At 43.9% G+C, this 20050-nt stretch overlaps 1 long non-coding RNA gene across 1 annotated transcript in view; it reads right to left on the bottom strand.

The window, feature by feature from the left end:
• Nucleotides 1-2744, bottom strand: part of LOC138842048 (uncharacterized) — a 45007-nt gene extending 42263 nt beyond the window's left edge. The window contains exon 1 of the long non-coding RNA XR_011376574.1: nucleotides 2611-2744. This is a non-coding gene — a long non-coding RNA (uncharacterized lncRNA). The remainder of the gene's footprint in view (nucleotides 1-2610) is intronic.
• Between the last annotated feature and the right edge of the window lie 17306 nt (nucleotides 2745-20050).

Below are 20050 nucleotides of genomic sequence, written 5' to 3'. Positions count from 1 at the left end.
CCAGGGTAGTTCCTGCTTGTTTTCTTCTTCTCAAATACCACCTCTACCATGCATCAACCCTTGCTGGAGAATGCAACAGTCAGCAGCTTCCTTTTCTGCGTTGCGGACAAGACTGTCACCAGACATACAAAAGGGTTATAGTTACCTAAATCAGGTAAAGAGTACATTTCTCTTTGGACAATGTCATTCCATTTGTTTTTATGGTGGTGCTGGTAGTGGTACTATAGTATTCAAATTCAGGGCCTTACATTCTTGCCCTGATTTTCTGCTCAAAGCTGGCTCTCTACCATTTGAACTTTACCACCACTCGTGGCTTTTTACTGGTGAATTGGAGAGAAGAGTCTTGGGTACTTTTCTGCCCTGCTGGCTTCAAACTGTGATCTTCCATTCTCAGTTCCCTGAATGGCTAGATTTCAAATGTGAGTCTCCAGGAACCATCTGTCTTAGTAATTATTTTTTAATTCAAGTAGGTTTAAGAGTGTGTAGCACTGAATAGGTTACAACTGTTCAACTGTGCAGATCCTACAATGGCATCTGAGACTTCAGAGAGTCTTCAGAATTTATTCTCCGTGTTAATCCACTTTAGCCTTGGACTCTAATTTCTGATGAGTTTTACTGAAAGATTGACTCTTCTTTGTTCCTTCCCATTGATCAACTGCCTTATAACCTTGGATGTCTATTCTTATGTATAACAAGCTAATAGGCAGAATATTGGCACTCAAAATATCTGCCTCTCAGTGCCTGGAACCTGTGGGTATGTTCCCTGACATGACTGAGAGGATTTAAGGTTGCACAGGGAATTAAAATTCCTGGATTATCCTGGTGGCCTCAATGTTCTTGGAATCATGGGGGTTCTTAATAGGAGAAGAGGAAAGAACAGCATCGAGGAAGTACTTGGCTCAACATCACTGGCTCAGTAGAGAGAAGAACGAGGCCACAGGCCAAGGACTATGGGTGGGCCTCTTACAATTGGATGAAGAAAGGAGATGAATTTTCCCCTAGAGCCTTCACAGAGAACATGGACCTGTTGAAAGTTTTTTTTTTTTTGTTTTTTTGCCACATGAAACCCATTTTTGAACTTCAACCTCCAGAATTGCAAGGTAATATGAATTAGTGCTCTGTTGAGCCATGCTTGTGCTGTTACACCAGTAATTGGAAAGCAAAACCAACTATGGTATCTTAAGCCTATAAAGTATAAATCTTTAACTGAGAATCATATGCAGGCTCACCTCTGAGCATGGCATGTATTGAAGTCAGTTTTGAAATATGTTTAGAAATGAGTACAAAGTCAGTCACTAGTTTACTAGTAAGTGCTCCCTTAAAACTAGGGGATCCCCCAAAGTTGAGATGAGATGAGTTAGAGGGCAAGCTCCAGTTGGCTTAAATACTCAGATAAATAACACCAGTAATCCTATATTAATGTGTCCATTTTCACGTTGTAAGTTTTTACTTGTGAATACAGCCTTGGGCTTCGCAGCTTGAATACGTTCTAAGAAAGGTAAAGCAACAACAAAAAGATGATTTCTTCTAAGTGTGATATTCTAGAAATGAATGAATTGACTAGGGAACCTAGGAGATGTGTACATCAACAAAAGTCTTCCCGAAGTTAATCTTCTTTCAGAAGAAGCCATTGCATAAATAGATTTTTTTGAGACATTCTACCTTTTGATATACGTTCTCTATCTGTACTATTAAAAACACAGTAGAAAAGTTAATAGCACTTAAAAAATTCTCAGCTATTGAAAGGATGAGACCAGGTGTAGTAACACATGTGTGTAGTCTGAACTACTTTCGGGAGGAGATGGAAGGATCGAGATTCAGTGGGTAATAGCTATTGAGGCCATTCCCTCATGCCCACAAATGAGCTGGGCAGGTCATAGGTTGGGGGATTGGGGTCTGGAGCTGGTAAAAACAGGAAACCCTATGTGAATAATAACTAGAGCAAAGAAGGGTTGGGTGTGTGGCTCAAGGGGTTAAGGGCCTGCCTAGCAAATATGAGTTCCTAAGCACAAATTCCATTACTACCAAAAAACAAAAAAAATAAAATAAAATAAAATCAAGCAGAATTTCTTATGCTTGGATTTCTTTTTGCTTTTTATTTGATCTCTTCTAAAAGCTTAAACAAAAACAGTAAGTAAAAGACCTGGCTCGTGCCTGTAATCCTAACTACCCAGGAGACTGAGATCTAAAAATCGTGGTTCAGAGCCAGCCTGGGCAGGAAAGTCCATGAAACTCTTATCTCCAATGAACCACCAGAAAATTGGAAGTGGTGCTGTCGCCCAAAGTGGTAGCATGGTAACCTTGAGCCGAAAGAACTCAGAGACAGTGCCCAGGCCCAGAGTTCAATCCCCACACCTGACAAAAAAAGAAAAGAAAAGAAAAGAAAAGAAAAGAAAAGAAAGAAAGACCTGGTAAGACATACATGTAAGTGGGATCTTTTGGCCTACAATAGCAGAAGTAACAGCAAGGCAAGAGGAAAAGGGTGTGGCAAAGACGGGATACCCAGGCACCGGCTTCTTTGCCATCCAGGACGTTATGCATACGGTGCATATGCCTTTAAATTGTATTACGCTAATAGCTGTTCAGGGGGCATGGGCCACTTTTGCTTACCTTCCAGTCTCCCATGTGCAAGCTCCGGTGATGGTGAGAAACAGCAATAATCGCGATTTTTCTTTTAAAATGGTGAGTGCTTCCAGACGCGTGTCGACTTCCATATGAGGGGATGGTCACTGCGATGCTTTGGTTTCTCGTCTGGAAATCCAATTTAAAGTGGCAGATGGAAAAGGAGGGGTGAGGGGAGTTAGTTATTCAATCTTCTGTCTTCCCAAGGCCTTTGGTTTACTACCTCTCCCTTGGACAGTTAATAATACTTGACATTTTTAGAGCTGCCTTTTAAACAAAGACCCAGAAGGCTTAAAGCAGTGTGTTAGGGGAATGAGCTCACACACCAGGTGCGGGATACGGGACAACAAGCCCTTCCCGGTGGAATGCAGCAGCTGGACCACAGCTGGTGGAGTATCGGCACAGGACAAAGGCCCAGAGCAAGAGGTATAAAGGAGATGGGGGCCCAGCTGAGACTTCCGGAGTGATGGAGGGTGGTGGCATGAAAGGTCGCTAGGTAGGATGTTAGTCTTAGGAAACATTCAGATAATCTTGTGGAGGGCAGCAAGAGACCCTTCATGATTTAGGATAGCCAATCATCAATCTTCCTGATCAGCCCTTGACCTATCAGAAGAGCAAAGCTTGAAGACTAATGGTGTCAACCTTTCTGTTAGCCAATCATTAGTCTTCCTAACCAGCCCTGACCTATCAGAAGAGCAAAGCTTGAAGATTGGTGGCGTCAGCCTTTCTGTTAGCCAATCATTAGTCTTCTTAATCAGCCCTGACCTATCAGAAGAGCAGATTTGTCTGTCCACCATCCAACCTGACATCCTTGGTGCCTGCTTCTCGCAGGAGGACTCCAGCTGCAGAATCCTATCTGTGACCTTCAGAACAGGCTTGGGTGGTTGGAAAACAGGGTGGGGTCCTGGCAGCAGGCTAGTGCACTGCTCTGTGTCACTGTGGAGGTTCAGGTAGGAAGTTTAGGGGAAGATTGCTCTGTTAGCTTCTTTTCCAGGAAATGCATTTGTCTTCCTCCCTTCACCTACTTTAGGACTGTAAGGTATGTGGAGGAGGCAGGCAGCATTTCCACCCACATTGAGTGTGTTAGTTGCAAACTCTCCCCTCTGTAAGTTCAAGGCAAGGTCAAGCAAGCTGAGCATTCTGGGTCTCATTTTTATTCCCAGTTTCTAATCCCAGTAAAGCTAGAGACCACAGCAAACACATATGCATCTGCTAAGCATGGGTCATCACGTAGACCTTGACACAATTACCCATCCACACATGCAAATCACACTTACACGCATAGCCATGCATAAGCTGACACACTTGCACATGCATGCTCACATATACACAACCAAACTCAGGAGATCTCTCTCTCTCTCTCTCTCTCTCTCTCTCTCTCTCTCTCTCTCTCTCTCTCTCTCTCACACACACACACACACACACACACACACACACACACACACACTCTGCCTCACTCCAACACCAACACACGTTCCTCAACTAGTCACATTCCCCCAGTGGAAGGGAGATTTCTCCAGCAGGCCACTGTGAAACACACCTGTTGTTGGTGGTGACCCAGGGTGGCCATGGAACAAATAACCAATCCAGCTGCTGCCCTGGGGCTCCAACCAATTAGAAACAACGTCACATTGAAGGAAGTAAGATTTAGAGATTGGGAAAAAAAAAAGCCTCATCCATCTGGGCATAAAGACTTGACACGGTGGAGGAGTCCCACAGAGGGGGCGCCCAGACTCATTGCTCCTTTCTCAGTTTCCTGTCCCAGTCTCCCAAGGGAACTTGTGGCCAAGGAGGTGATTAAAACCAGCTTGGGTCTAATTAGGGCGAAACCACTGCCCTACCTCTCTTTCCAAATAGATTTCTTCCAATTAAATTTCTCTCTCAAGGAAAGGTGGCCGGGCTGTTCCTAGAAGGGAGAAATTTTAAAAAATTAATGACATATGGCCGCAGTCTTCCAGATCATTCCATTCTGCGAAGGCCCCATAGCTCTCTGAGTGAGATGTCGTGGGATCTGAGCCTCCCCCCCCCCCACATCTCATTCCCCAGGGGACGGGCCAGGCCTGCTTCCAGATGGTCCCACAGAGCCAGGTGGGAGACGCAGGACATAGAAAACTGCTTTGCCACTCGCACATATTTCATAGTTTTAATGTATTATTTATTCTAACTTTGGTGAGCAAAGAATCTAAGTGGATTAAATAGAAAAAACAAAACCTAATGGATATAATTTAAGAGGAAGAAAAAAATATGTAAGACGAGAGACGAAATCCACTACGCATGGGGCTGCTAGAGAAACGAGCCACTAATTATGTCCCCGCTCCGGTCTTCCTGGCAGTCCGTTGCTTTGCACATTGCTCCCAAGGACAGCTGTCAGAATGCCCGGGAGGAGAAGCAGAGCTAGGAGAGCCCGGAACGATGCAGGTCAGGTCGTAGGTTTGGTGACTTGAAGTCGGCCATGTTGGATTATTCATATTATAATAATTGGCAGATGCCAGAGTACAGAGCTTTGTTCATCCCCAGCTGTGTGGGAAGGGGGTGGCTACTCGTCGGTCTTTATCAGCAGAGCACTGGAGAGTTAGCCACCTATCTCTTATCCTAAGTTCTCAGTTTCTCTCAGGGACTAACTAGGGTTCCCTAATCCCATTAAAATGTCCTTATTTCCATAGTTTCTCTCCTCAAATATATTTTTGTTTGGTAAATCCTGAAATAGCTACTCTAACTTAAAAGAAAGGCCCATCCCTCTAAGTATGTGTGAACCTTATCGATGAATAGCATTTGTCACCTATTAGCTGTAAGAGTGTGCCAGGATTGTTCTTTTCAAAACTTTTTTTAAATGAATATATCTTCCTATTTGATAGGTAAGAGTTTTCCCAGATAGATCCAGAGTCGGATACCTTAGCTTAGTTCCTAGATTTAGATATTAGGGTTCTTTTTCCCCTCCCTTTTTCTCTGTTTAGGGTAAACGACAATCCCATTGGTGATAAGCAATATCACCATGCATATGAATGAGTCCATGCAAAGAATAAGAAAGCAACAGGGCACTATGCCTGTCATCCTAGCTATGCAGGAGGATGAAGTCTGAGGATTGCAATTCAAAGGCTGTCCAGGCAGGAAAGTCTATGAAACCCTTACCTCCAAATTAACCACCAGGGAAATTCAGAAGTGCAGTTGTGGATCAAGTGGTAAAGCATGAGCTGTGAGCATAAAAGCTCAGACACAGTGCCCAGGCCCTGAGTTCAAGCCCTAGGAGTGGCAAAAGGGGAAAAAAGGAAGAAAGAAAGGAAGAAAGAATGGAAGGAAGGAAGGAAGGAAGGAAGGAAGGAAGGAGGAAATGATAAAAGCAACCAATCAAGCAAACAAACAGTTTAAAATTTGATGTCAGAATCTTACTTTTTATTTTTTTTTTTAATTTTCCCAGTTCTGGGGATTGAACCCAAGGCCTGATGCACACTTAGCAAGCATTCCACCACTGAGCCACAGCATCCATTCAGAGCCTAAATTCTTTTCTGGTGACTTGCAACCCTTTCTCTCATCCATTAGTCATAAATGCGTGTGTTTCCCCGAATAAAGAGGAACATTTCCAAAGCAATCTGTTCTGTCAAACTTTTCTTTCTTTTAAGTCAGATGATAAAGTGCTGTGTAAAGTGTCTGCTAGGATTCAGACAATCAGAACAGAGATATTTCTCAATGGAAAAAACATAAATTATTGTTTAATTTGTTGAGTGTGCTCTTTGCCAGGTATTGTGCAAGCTAGTACAGGGGTTTGAACCCAAGGCCTCACACATGTCTCCAGACTTGCAATGGTTCTTTGGGAGATAGAGTCCTGCAGACTTTTCTGCCTGGGTTGGCTTTGAACTGTGATCCTCTGGAACTCATCCTCTTGAATAGCCAGGATTATAGGCATGAGCTTTTGTACCAGTGTCCTTACTAAGTCATACTGGGAGGCTGAGGATAACTGCTTTACAAATGAAGAAGTGAAATTCCTCAGGGACAACCCCACAGTTGGTAAGTGTCCATCTCTTGCGCATTTGCTATTTTTATAAGTGCATGCTATTTATATCAATCGTATTATCCACTCATGTAGCTGTCAAATTATGGATGGCACCAGATCGATACTATTCCTAGGTAGAAAACAAACAGAAAAAATATTATTGATACCAAAAGTCAGCGAATATTGATCTGCAGGGAAGGCTGCATAGATCTGTGAAGGAAACAAATTTTTTTTAAAAAAACATCCCACTTCTTTCTGGCTTGGTAAAGCCTCAATTGACTGCCTTTTCTAACAGTTGTCTTTAAGAATGAGTAAGACAAGAACAAGGTGAACATACAACATCACTCAAACTCTCGATAGAAACTCTTTGGGGAGAATAACAGTATTGACCGAGAAGATCTTACTGAAGAAAAAAAGAAAGAAAGCGGGGTGGGGGACTTTCTTCATGAAATAGTAAAGGGCTGAACCTTGAAAGTATTCGGGCATCTACGAAACACAATAATCAATGAAAATGTGTTTGCTTTCAACTCCTGGACTTGCTGAAGTTGAAAAAACAGGATTTCTTCCATCAGCACAGTATTGGAATCACACGGGCATTCTTTCCCCTATGGCCCTTGGGTGCCCATGCTTCTCTGCTTACAAGCACAAAGCAAAGCCCTCTGAAAGCCACCTGAAAACCCAAGGTTGCAAATCTCTTGGCTTCGATGCACCAAGTAAGGAAAGTGGCCCTCAGCTCCTACTTCCTTTGGAACAGGCAGAGTTTGAGGTGGGAAAGTTCATGTTCAAGGTTAGCAAGTATTAGACTCTCATGGTGGGGGGGAGTCTGCCTAAAATACTCTTGGCCTACAGGGTCAGAACTTGGCATTCTGCAGTCCTTTTACTTTTCTTTTCTTCCCATATACCTACACCGAATGGTCGCTGAAGAGTACTCTGGCAGGGTGGGAAACCACAGGTCTGTTTTGTTCTTGCACTACAATTAATAAATTTCTCTCTCTCTCTCTCTCTCTCTCTCTATATATATATATACATACATATATATGGAAATATATATATGTATATATATAATATATATATAATATATATATACATATATATATTTCCAGTCCTGCTTCTTCATGAAGATTGAAGATCGGATGATTGAGAGCAAATCCTGATTCCTGGTTTGCTTTTGCGTAAGTCCCACTGGATAGCGAGGTGTCTTTCTTTATGCTAAGAATCTGCTGGCCACCAGTCTCACGGGTCCTGTATGTACTCCAGAAAGTTTGAACCTTCTTGCTGCTGCATGGACTCCTGGGGTGTCTAATGAGGAAGAGTAGAACACTGCCTCTAAGCCCGGGCTAGTTCTGGCAGCAGGTGCTAAGTAAGAGATCACGGGCAGACTTACCATGCCTTGAGATGTTCCTTAATGTAGGCCTTAAGGTTAGCACGCTTAGCAGTTTTGGTCCATGAGATTTGAGAAGGTAGAGAACTGTCTCACTAAGTTGGCTTCTTAAAAATAACACCAAATTTGCCAACAGAAGAGTGTAGTGAATGAGTACCTTTTCATCCATTCCAATGCCTTGTTTTAATAAATATCTGTTCTTGTTTGCTGCCTTTCTTTAAAACCAGTTTTTTTTCTTTCTTTTTAAAAAATCTATTCTATGGGATTGTTTGCAGTCCTCATAGCCTTTTGTCTGGTGCTGTTTTGTCAGGAACAAATGGTGGCCGGCAGTGCAATTCGGCTTGCACTTTCATTAGTAGCAGTACGGGTTCTTAGTATCACTCGATCTTTTTTACATCTAACGTCTCAATCTGTATCCTAGCTTCCTACACATCAAAACCTGAGTTTTATAGTCCCATAATTGGTCATTCTCCCCACCTACTCTCTTACAGGAGTAATTTTAGGTATTTATTTGCATATAAATAACGTTGGAGTCTTTCAGGCATGGTGCTTCTTCTGTGTAAAAAGAACCTTTCTAAAGTTCAATGCAACAAAGAAGCGATCTGCGCTCCTCATGCATTCATTTCCTTATTCAGGAAAGTATTTTTACACAGAGCCTCACAGATGGGCTCTCAGTGGAACCTAGATTTATGGGTGCCGGAGATCTAAAACAATGGCAGACATCAGCTGACTCATTCGTGTTGGATCATCTTTGCTTGTTAGTTGGAAGGGAAGAGATAATCAGTAAACTTGAAGACAGACCAGCAGACTTTATCCAGCTGTAAGAACAGAATTTAAAGGGAGAAAGGAAATAGAAATGATTCTACAAATTTGGTATGAAGGACTAGATTCAACTTGTCACAAACTCACTTCTGGCCTCTGGGTCAATCTTCGGTAACTAAGCTTCTAGTGCAGTTTCCTTTTGGAAATCAGGATATTTCTTTTAAGAAAACAGACACGTGGATGGTGCAAAAATGTGAAATGTAAAATACCCAGATTCCTCAAGGGGGCCAGAGTAACGTTCTGTCTGTGCCCATCCCTGGCAGCAATGTTGATACCATTTGGTAACCTTTTCCTAAAGCGTTTTTAATCTAAGCCTCCCTTTGGTGAAGAAAAAATAGAGAGATTCCATTCTGTTCTAACAGCGAATTTTTATTTGGAGATGGTATAGATGACATCTTTATTAGTCCAATCCTGCTGCTGTGTTCTGATCTTAATAGCCAACACATTATTCAACTTCCATTTTGAGTCATTTGTTTCTTTCCCTCGTTATATGAATTAGTCAAAGTCTTTGGGATGATAGTGATCCAAATCCAGGGACACTACGACTTCACATCCAGTACCTCTGAGACAGGGAACAAAAAGGAGGTATTAGTAAGGTCTCCCTCTCAGCAGATAAGCTGGGAGTAGTGACATAGGCCTATCATCACAGCTACGTTACTAGTGTTGAATAGGAGGATGGCAGTCCAGGCTGGCATAGGAAAAACCTGGAGACTCTTATCAGAAAAGTAAATAAGCAACTTTGGCGGGCTTAGTGATTCAAGTTGTGGAACTCCTGACCAGCAAGTGTGAGGCCCTGAGTTCAGCCCCCAGTACCTTCAAAAAAGGAGACATCAGTTAGGAGCGTTGTGTTGGCTTCCATAGATACTACGCTAAGATGTTGTATTCCATGCTACCTTTTATGGATTTCCTATACCTTGTGCATATCCTATAGTCTTTTCACTAAGGTCTCTGAACAACTTCCCACTTCAATGTGACATTACTTTTATGCCAGTATTTGATTAAATCTTTGTTGTTGTTGTTGGTCATGGAGTGTGAACTCAGGGCCTGAGCATTGTCCTTGAGCTCTTTCGTTATACCACTTTGAGCCACAATGCCACTTCTAGTTTTCTGGTGGTTCACTGGAGATACATGTCTCATGGACTTTCTTGCCCTGCCTGCTTTGAACTCTAATCCTCAGACCGCAGTTTCCTGAGTAGCTAGGATTACAGCACCCAGCTGGTTAAAACTCTTGAAATGAATGTCACAGACATTCATGTCAGGTTAGAAATTTCTACAATTTAAATACAGAAGTTATAGATGGTCAAAGTAAAAGAAAAGAAAGTAGTTCATGAGTATCTAATATAATAAAAATCCATGTCAGACTTTTCCCTTATAAATATTTCTGAGATATAAATAAACTAAAGAAAATATTCCAGATCTAACATCATTCGTATTGATTGAAATCTCTAAGAATGGTGTGGGGCGGTGGGGGGGGGAATTTATTGCATAGATAAATAAATTAAAGAAAAAGTATGATTCAAATTTAAAGAAAAAGTATGATTCAAATTTACAACATGAACACATTGTGTTAAATACAATTAGCAACAGATCCCTTTCATATTAAAATATTACTTTTTGATATGCCACTAAAATGGGCAGTTGGTCTATATAAACTCAGTTGGTAAATGATCGTCTGTTGTTGTTTTTTGGGCTGACACCAGGACGCTTTTGCTTATTGGCTAGCACTCTACCAACTGAGCCACGCCTCCAATCCCATTTCCTTCGACAGGTGTTTGCTGGTGCTCGATTGGTACTCTGTAACACATGACTTATGAATTAGTCCTATGTCCTCCAGTTCAGGTGATAAGGATGGAGACATTTGTACAGACAGCACACAGGCATTTGATTTCACCACCACTACATATTTCTTTTTTACAAATGACTCTGATATTTAGAGTCCCAGCTAAGTGAACCTCTGTTTCTATTGCGCGCTCTTTTGTGGTGAGTTCAATTTACATACTTGAGTCAATTGAGTGGTGTTTATATCCCAGCCATTTCTACTAAACATTCAGCAAAGACAATGGCCAGAACCATAACCAGGACTGGCATGAGGCACTGGTTGCTAAGCCTGTCCATTTCTTGTAAGTATAAAGAAGAGGACATTGATGAAGTTCGTTGGGACGAGTCCAATAGGAACTTCACCACAACACCCCCTCGCCCCCACAAGGGAATGGTGGATGCTGTGTCCACTGCAGTTACATGAGATGCATTTAGAAAGCCCTGCTCTTGATCACCGACCTTCCTTTTAGCCAGTGTTTGGGGTCTTGGCTGTCACCCCACAAAAAAGCCAAACCAAAGTAGGAACTTGTTCTTTCCAGTGCTATTTTGTCCCCTCCTGAGGTAGCTGAATAAACTCTCGTTATTTCTCATTATTTCCATCCCAGGTACAAATCTCGGGTCCTTGTGACTAGCCAGACTTTTTGCCTTGAGTTTGTATCTGCGGTCTGCAGAGAAAAAAACAACAACAACTAACTGCAACTTTAATTTTTAATTAAGACTTTAATGATATTATATATATTATATATAGTATTTATATACAATGATATATTATATAGGATTATATATATACAATGATATACTATATATATCATCACACTATATATATATATTGATATGGGGCACATTCCATAGGATATATATATATATATATATATATATATACACACATATATACACCTCCTATATATAATTGGATATAGCATATACACACTCACACATACACAGGGCTTTGATGTCATCTATTCACATGGGATATGAAAACTCTCGGACTGGCCGCCGGCACCCAATGCCCAGAGAATGTTCCCCATTGGGTGTGTAACCACTGGAAGCACAGATATAGAATGGTAATAAATAGACTAGCTACTCTAGTAAGCCACCCCCAGGAGTAGTTGGGGCTTAATTCATTTCTCCATTACCCATGACACCTGAGGAATCTCTCCACAATATGGCGCTTACCCTGCAGAGAATCCATCTTGCTCAGTGCTCAACATAACAGAACCCTCTGAGCAGGGCAGAAACAGAACTCCTGCTGTTGTTGGTGAATATGCCAAATCGACAAGGAATCCCGAGGATCTCTTCTGTCCCCCTGGTGGGCGGGTGAACGGACGTCAGTTTATTCCTGATGCTGGCAGACAGAGACAACCTCTCCTCACTCTTCCTTGAAGTCTCTTGTTCGTGGTTATCCCACTGGTTACAATAAGACATGATTAGCGCAGCTTTGTGCACAGACTCAGCATCTTCTCCATGTCCCATGAGCCATGCTTGGGAGTCAGAGGAGAAAAGTGATTTGGAGAGACTGCGTGGTAGAAGAGCTGGGTGTTCTCTCCATCACTGGAAAGAACGCATTTCTCTTTCCCTCACCCTGTCTGGGGTAACATTTCCCCGGGGAGCAAAAACTCTTCAAAGATACTGTGATGACAAATGGCTGCTCTCGACAGATACGTTGAAAAAAATCTTGCACCATCTGTGTGTGCTTTGAAGAAATTTGGTTAACCTAAAACCTTTGAGGGGGCTGGGAAGGTAGCTCAGTGGTAGAGCGCTTGCCTTGCATGCATGAGGCCCTGGGTTCGATTCTTCAGCACCACATAGGCAGAAAAAAGCTGGAAGTGGCGCTGTAGCTCAAGTGGTAGAGTGCTAGCCTTGGGCTGAAGAGCTGAGGGATAGCGCCCAGGCCCAGAGTTCAAAAAACAAAAACAAAAACCTTTGAGAAGTCAAACAATAACAGAAATCTGCTCAGCTCTACCTAAACTGGTATCATCCAGACTTTTGTTGATTTAAACAAACAAAACACACACACACATGTGGGCGGAATTACGTATTTGTATTTACAATCTCTAAACCTACTCTGGGAACTGCTAGGATTTCACCGGGCTAATGAGGCTCTAAGAACCCACAAATGGATGTCTCCTCCTCTCTAACTACTGAGCTTGAATAACTTCTCACTTCACTTTCTGTGAAATAGCAGAAAGAGAGACTTCCTTCCGTCATTCTAGGCCCCAACACAAAAATCCCATTTTCCCACACACAGCCTTACAAACATTATTAGCCTGACTCTTTCCCTTTCAAATGGTAGGTTTCTTTATGCAATGAACATTCATTCCCAGTGGGTCCCAACAGTGTGTAACAAATCCAAACTCAATTGTCACACTTGTTCTGCATTTCATTTCTATCTAAGACAAAGTGCGGAAGTCGACTTGGCACTATTTCATTATCTCATTTGCATTATTTAATGTATTAACGTATTGAATTCACATCGTTTAATTTCTATTCTCATGGCTTTGGGAGAAAGGAAAGGGGCAATTCGTTTGCTGGTTGGTACAGACCGAGGAGATGCCAAAATGGGTGAATTTCACGAAGGATGCTGAACAATGAGAAACACAAAATTGTGTCACTGGTTCCAAAACAAATAAGCTAATTTATGAAACAAAGAGTTGGGATGATACGTGTAGGACAGTTAGGAAGTTCTCCATTTGGTTCGACATTTGAAGGTATTTTCAAGGTTGCAGTGGAAAGGGGAGGTAAAGAATTCTCCTTGAATGCAGGCGTTGGACGCACAACGTGGAGTGTCTAAGAATTGTGGAGCCAGATGTTGAAGGACACACTAAGAAAAAGGAGGGAAATGGAATTGTAACCCTTTGTGTGGAAAGGGAGGCTGCAGACCATCTCCGTAGAGTCTTTTCATCATCATTAGACGTGACCAGAGTTCGAGAGCGGAGGAATCAGAAGATAGAGTAGCCAATCACAAAAGTGCTGTGCTTGCAGAAAGGTTTGGAGGGAAGGTTCCCTCCCTCAACTTAATTGCATTGATTTCCATTAGCAGGCTTGCATGCAAGTGCAGCTAAGAGACAGACAGACAGAGACAGAGAAAGAAAGACAAAGATCTGGACAGAGAGAGATAGGGAGAGACATACAGAGAGAGAGACACACACAGAGACAGAGACACAGGGACAGAGAGCGACAGACAGACAGAGAGCGACAGACAGAGAGAGAGAGGTCAGTGGGAATTGAGAGTAATTTATCCAAGGAAACGTTTTCTGGAATGGTAATTCTGCAACTTCCTGTTGTAATCCTGTATTCTTTGTGAATAAAGCAAAAGGCTCCATTTTAGAATTTCCTTGTGGGGTGAACTCCCCTCCCTGACACAGGAAACATTGCCACAGTGTGTGGACTGTCTGACACACACACACACACACACACACACACACACACACACATCCTGGATTGATGGTATAATGCACACCACCCTGACGCTGAATCAATTGTATGATGCACTACCTACCTCCTAATGAATTGATGGTCCCATGTACACTACCTTAACACTGAATTGTAGGTGTGAGGCTCTCCCGCACAGCTTACTGCGGGGAGATGTTGAACTAGAGAGAGAGCAAAGGCCAGTGACCACTCAGGGGATATGTCACTTGGCATGGAACAGGAGAGGTGGCATGAGGTGGCCGCAGCGGAGGCCAGGGGAGGCCGAGGGGGAATTCTTCATTACAGAGGGTGTTTGATATCTCCCACCTTCCTGGGTACCGTAGGTGTCTCCATATCAGGCTAAAGGCTGAGGAGGAGGCCGCTGCCTCTTGGGATCCATTGCTTGGGGTTTGATGGAACCTTCACCCTGCTTGTTGACCCGTCAGTACACTAGCTTGAGATTTGTAATGAAGGCCGCAGCTCTTAACCTAATCCAGTTTCTTTCAAGGAACTTCTAGCGATGATGTCACGTGAGACACGGGGGATCCCTCCAGCCTTCCCTCATCTGGAGAGAGAGGAGTAGGTGGCATCTTAACTGCTTTCATTCACTCCCGACAGACCCTGCTGAGAGGACGAAATCACGTGTAGGCTGTAAGAAGGCCAGGTCGGCAGGTGTCAGGGAGAGAACTCATAAAGCACCAACCGTCCAGCTGCCAAGGCCCCAGATAGCTCTGTCCACATTCCCCAGAAACCCCGGCCATGCAATAGCACAGTGTGTGTGTGGGGGGGTGTCGGTGTGTTTCTCATTTCTCTGAAGAATTCACTAGTTTGCAAAACAATCTGTCAAAGAATACCACAATTCAGACAACGAGTCTGAATTCATACTTACAGCCAGCTCACATTCTCAACCATGGGAAAGAGTCTGGGATGGAATCCTGCTTGTAAGACCGCATGCTAGCATGCTGGAGGTTTCACAGATGCGGGGAGGAAAACAGAAGACGCCTAGGTCAAAGAATAGTGTGTTATTACAGCAACAGAGCCAGGTTGTTTGCATGGGTTCCCCTTTCCTGCTGTATTGGGGAGCATGCTGCTGCTATGATAATACATCTTACATGTGTAACTTACTTCTCTTGCTCCTGGTTTCAGAAGTTTCTGTCTATTTCCAGTTGATCCTGTTGCCTTGGGTTTGTGACCAGTCAGTGCAGAATGGTGGCAGGTCAGGGAGAGGGCGAGAGAGAAGGAGAGGGATGGGGGAGAGGGAGGAAAAGGGGAAGGCGAGGGAGGGGAGAATGGAAAGGGGGAGAGGGAGGAAGGGAGGTGATGGGGAGGAGAAAGAGGAGAGGGAGAGGGAAAAAGCAAGAGAGTGAGACAGTGAGGGAACGAGAGGAAGGAGGCACCTCATGGTAGCCAGGAAGCCAAGAGACAGACAGGAAGGGGTTAATGACTCTATGCCATTAAAGATATTCCTCCAATGGCCTAACTTCCTTTCATGAAGCTCCGCCTCTTAAAGGCTCCCGCCCCTCCCAACAGTGCCATCAGCCTCCATGCCTTCAACACATGGGCCTTTGGGAAACACTTGGGATCCCAATCATAACACCCACAAGGACATGCAGCACACTGCGAATGGGACCAGATGGCTGCTTGCACACAGGGTGGCTTGTGTGACCCAGGACTCCAAGCTGAGGGAACCTGAGTCTTTGGTAGTGGGGTGTGATCAAGTCTGTCCTTTGTTCTGGAGAGAGAGAGAGAGAGAGAGAGAGAGAGAGAGAGAGAGAGAGAGAGAGAGAGAGAGAGAGAGAGAGAGAGAGAGAGAGAGAAAGAAAGAAAGAGAGAGAGAGAGCCTCTTTCTTCAAGTCCTGCATACAGCGCCAACATCCTTGAAGGGGATATTTCTACTTGTGCAATGCACAGATGTACAAGAGACCCATGGAAGGGTGGTCTCCCAACAGTGCTTATTGCCTAACTGTCTGCAAGTTTCTTCCTTTCTGGATCTCACATTCCATATTTGAAGAGGTTAAACCGGATTGAATCTACGATCACTTGGTGGCAATGTGATAATGGTTTTCTTCCTTTGTTTTTTTTTTCTTTTAAAGCACAGTTTTGTGAAGCCCCAGCTTTGCAAGGTCAAATAACCTCAGAAGGTCATGCTTACACCCAAATCACCACTGACAGTAGGCATTTCAAACGCAGGTATGTGCACATGATCACACACACACACACACACACACACACACACACACACACACACACACACACACACACACACACAACCTTGCACATGCTCAAAAAGGGTAGCAGCCAGCACCTCAGCAAGAGGGATATAGTATCTCTAATTTTTTTGATGGAATGAAAAGCAAGCTGTGGTAGAAACAATACCTATATCCCGCTTCTTTACCATCTCCAATGAATCAGAAATGCATTAAAAACATAATTCAGAGCCACATCAGACAGCCGGTGACTGTTATCTTGCTTGAGAATCTACTTAATCTTCTCTCCTGGCTTTCATTGGGAGCGCCCTCATTCTGGGAGGGAAATGCTTTGTGGGAGCAAAGTCCTGCTGACCTTTGCAAAAGAAGGCGGGGCGTCCAGCCAAGACACGGTACACCTGGGACAAGTCACCTTGGTCATCTGCCAGCCTCAACCACAAAGTGCTCTTGATGGTGGCTCAGACATCCCTCTGCTCCTGGAGGCCATGTGAACCTGCTGACACAGGCTTGCAAGGGTCACCTTCCGTATCTACATTCCCACCACAAAGTCAAAAGTGCCACGGTCCCGACCCCTTTGGGTAGGAGAATTTTCTAGCTCCACCCAGATATCATCAAGATCTGACTCATTTCTCCCCCAAGAAGATCCCACTGAGGTACCACGGAGACCTGGAGATATTTCGGGCCGGCCCAGCTCACTCTAATCTTGCCCTGAGCTGGGCTCAAACCCAATGACTAATCAAGCCTGGTTTCCATCATGTAGCTTTTTAATCTTATTTTTTTGCCAGTCCTAGGCTTGAACTCAGGGCCTTGGTGCTGTCCCTGAGCCTCCTTGTATTTAAGCCTAATGCTCTACCATGTGAGCCATAGCACCACGTCTGGCTTTTTTTCTCAGGAGTCTGTTGGAGATGAGAGGCTTACAGACTTTTCTGCTCAGGCTTTGAGTCTTGATCCTCAGATCTCAGCCTCCTGAGTAGCTAAGATGACAGGTGTCAGCCACCTGCCAAGCTGTCCTGTGGCTTTACCTCCATGTTGATGTGGTCAGGTAGATGTTCTCTGGGCATCTTTACACTGACTCTCAAGTGTTTTCAGCTTTCTCTCTCTCTCTTTCTACTGTGCTTTTTCTCTTAACAAGACTTCTGTGCTTTTGTCCCCAGGGTGGCCAATGGTTATCACCTCTTAGTCCATGAGCACAAGAGCTAACGTATGCAATCTAAAACAAAGCAGAACCCCATGAGAGTCTTCTCCTCTAAATCGTGCATTGTGCAAGCTTCACAACCATAACAGGATACATTCTCGCCACTGACTATAACTACTTTGCACACTTTTGTTTCTAGCAAGCCTCTTGGCCACGTTATAAAAATATTACCTAAATTAACACAGAGAACAAGCAGTGTCCTTGAATTCCTCAACAAGTCACAACTACTGGGTCACGAAGTGAAGGCCTGTACTTTGATATTTGCAAATTTTCGAATGCTATCAACCCGTGTCCAGTGCAGAATGAACAGCAACGTAGCTAAAGCAGAAGCAAGTCGAGCACCCCGTCCATGATCAGTCTCTCCTTCTGTCTTCTGTAGCTCATCCTCGGAGGAAGCAACGATCACCAGGGGCTCTTAAATCATTTGGGGTGGCTGGCTTTTTCCTGGACTGGACAGAGGAACCCAGCATGCTCTTGATACCTTCTTCCCATCCAGTCCACAAGCCCCTCCTGCTGTACCCCACAATCGATGTCCCTGTTCCCCATCTCCCAGGCTGTGCCTTATCCAACATCTACTTTGTCCCTGTTCCCCATCTCCCAGGCTGTGCCTTATCCAACATCTACTTTGTGGCCCTGATCTGAGATTATAGGCCGGGCTTGCTTTGAGGGATGGGTGGGTGGGTCTCACTAACTGTTTTGCCCTGATTGGCCTCTCAAATCTCTCTCGCATCCCGAGTGGCTGAGAATACAGTCAGTCCATGCACTACGCCCACCCAGTCCTTCTCATCCACTTCCAGAAGTGATTTGGGTGCCAATTGTACAGCTCATCTTCATTTCACTTCAACCACCCCCACGCAATATTCCTTTTCTAAAACAACAACAAATCCCATAGCAGGGGTTTATGGTGTATTTCCATCCAAGAGTTTTTGAGCCTCAAAAAAGCTAAAGGTGAGAAACAAAGCTTAAAGGAACAATGTCAACTCTTGTGTTGACATTGTGTGTTCTTCCTGCCCCTCCCCTCCACCCCCCAGTCACCCCGATTTTTTATTTTGTTCATTCCCTGAGAGAGGACTCGGAGCTCTCTGCCTTTCCCCAGTGGCCTGGGCCTCTGAGCGCCTCTCAGGTTACAAGTTTTGAACCCCAGGTGAATGCTGCTGCCTTTGATCTGTCTTCTCGCTCATCCAGCCGTGCGGGGATTGTGTTCTGTCCTCTCTTCCCGTCCCCTTGACAAACTCCTTCACACATTATTTCCAGAGACAAATATTTTGAAAGTGAAGAACAAAAGGGGTTGCTAAATATGAGCTTTCAAAGACTCCCGGTCACATGATGTCTGCCTGGCTTACCTCCTCGGCAGGTCGACAGAAAGAATGGTGTTTGTTCCTGAACACACTGGGGGAGGGGGGGAACGAGAAGAAATATGCAGCAAGGAGGACTGGTCTCTGTGGGTGAACACATCACATCGCCGCCCGATGTCCGCAAAGCAGAAAACTGAGAAGTGGAGAAAGAATCATACGTGAACTCTCAGAAAGGAAAATGTCACATAGACCCAAGTCCCAACTTCCCTCGTTTTTAAGAGAAGAACATTCTCTCAGGGCCTAAGATCAGAATCTCCAAAAGGAGAGAATTATTACATTTACCTGATTCTCCAAGCATGAAATGATAGGCCAGGGTGAGTTAAAATGGTCCTTTCGTTTAAGTGAGCTAATGATGGATACATTGTAAACCACTAGCTGCTTCAGTTCGGCCCTTCTTGAAATGGGGTAAAAATTTGACTTCAGAAGCGTTCAGGAATTGTACACAGTAGCTCAAGTACGTAATCCAAGCTACTTGGGAAGCCGGGATCGGGAGGACCATGGTTTGCCGCCATTTGGGGCAAAAACGCCCCTGATGTTCCTAGCCAACCCTTAACCGGACATGGTGGCAAGATGGCTGTCACCTTGAGTTTGGGAGGATCACAGTGCCAAGCCAATGGGAAGAGAAAACTTCATCTCTACCACACTGGGGGTGGTTGTGGGTGTGCATACCTGTGATCTTGGAAAACTCCGTTCCTCAATCAGTGAAAAGCAGGGTTAGGGGTGTGGTTCAGCGGTAGATCACCAGCCTAACAGGTATCATTTACTATCCCCGTATTACAGATGAGGAAACTAAGACACCTTGCATGTAACTTACGTAACTCACATAAGTTGCCAAAGGAGAAGAATCAGTGATTACCTTCAAGTCAATCATCAATGCAAGTAGCATCCACCCATTTTACACACAGTGAGATGCCTCTAACTTCCTTCTGTTTGCTTTGTTTGTTGTTGTTGTTGTTTTTCTTTTGGAAGTACTTGTGAAAATTGCCTAACTCTGAGAGATTCATTTTATCGTGAGAATAATTTTTTAAAATTTTAGAATGTTATCTCCTTCTCGTGTGTCTCATTGCTATGATGTTCTAAAAGCATAATAAAGATTCTAGTTCCACTGGGAGAGGCAGAAGGAAGGGATGGCATGGTTCAGATAGAAATGGACTCATCACCCGTCTTATGAAATGGTAACCCCACTTTTGTAGTAACAATATTTTTTTTCAAAAATCTATTTCCAATGAACTTTTTTTTTTTGCCAGTCCT

Source organism: Dipodomys merriami, unplaced genomic scaffold (genome assembly GCF_024711535.1).
Source record: "Dipodomys merriami isolate MVZ:Mamm:240054 unplaced genomic scaffold, mDipMer1.0.p SCAF_33, whole genome shotgun sequence".
In the NCBI taxonomy this organism is placed as follows: domain Eukaryota; kingdom Metazoa; phylum Chordata; class Mammalia; order Rodentia; family Heteromyidae; genus Dipodomys; species Dipodomys merriami.
The sequence above is the reverse complement of the archived record's forward strand: the minus strand, read 5'-3'. Positions and strand labels throughout refer to the sequence as shown.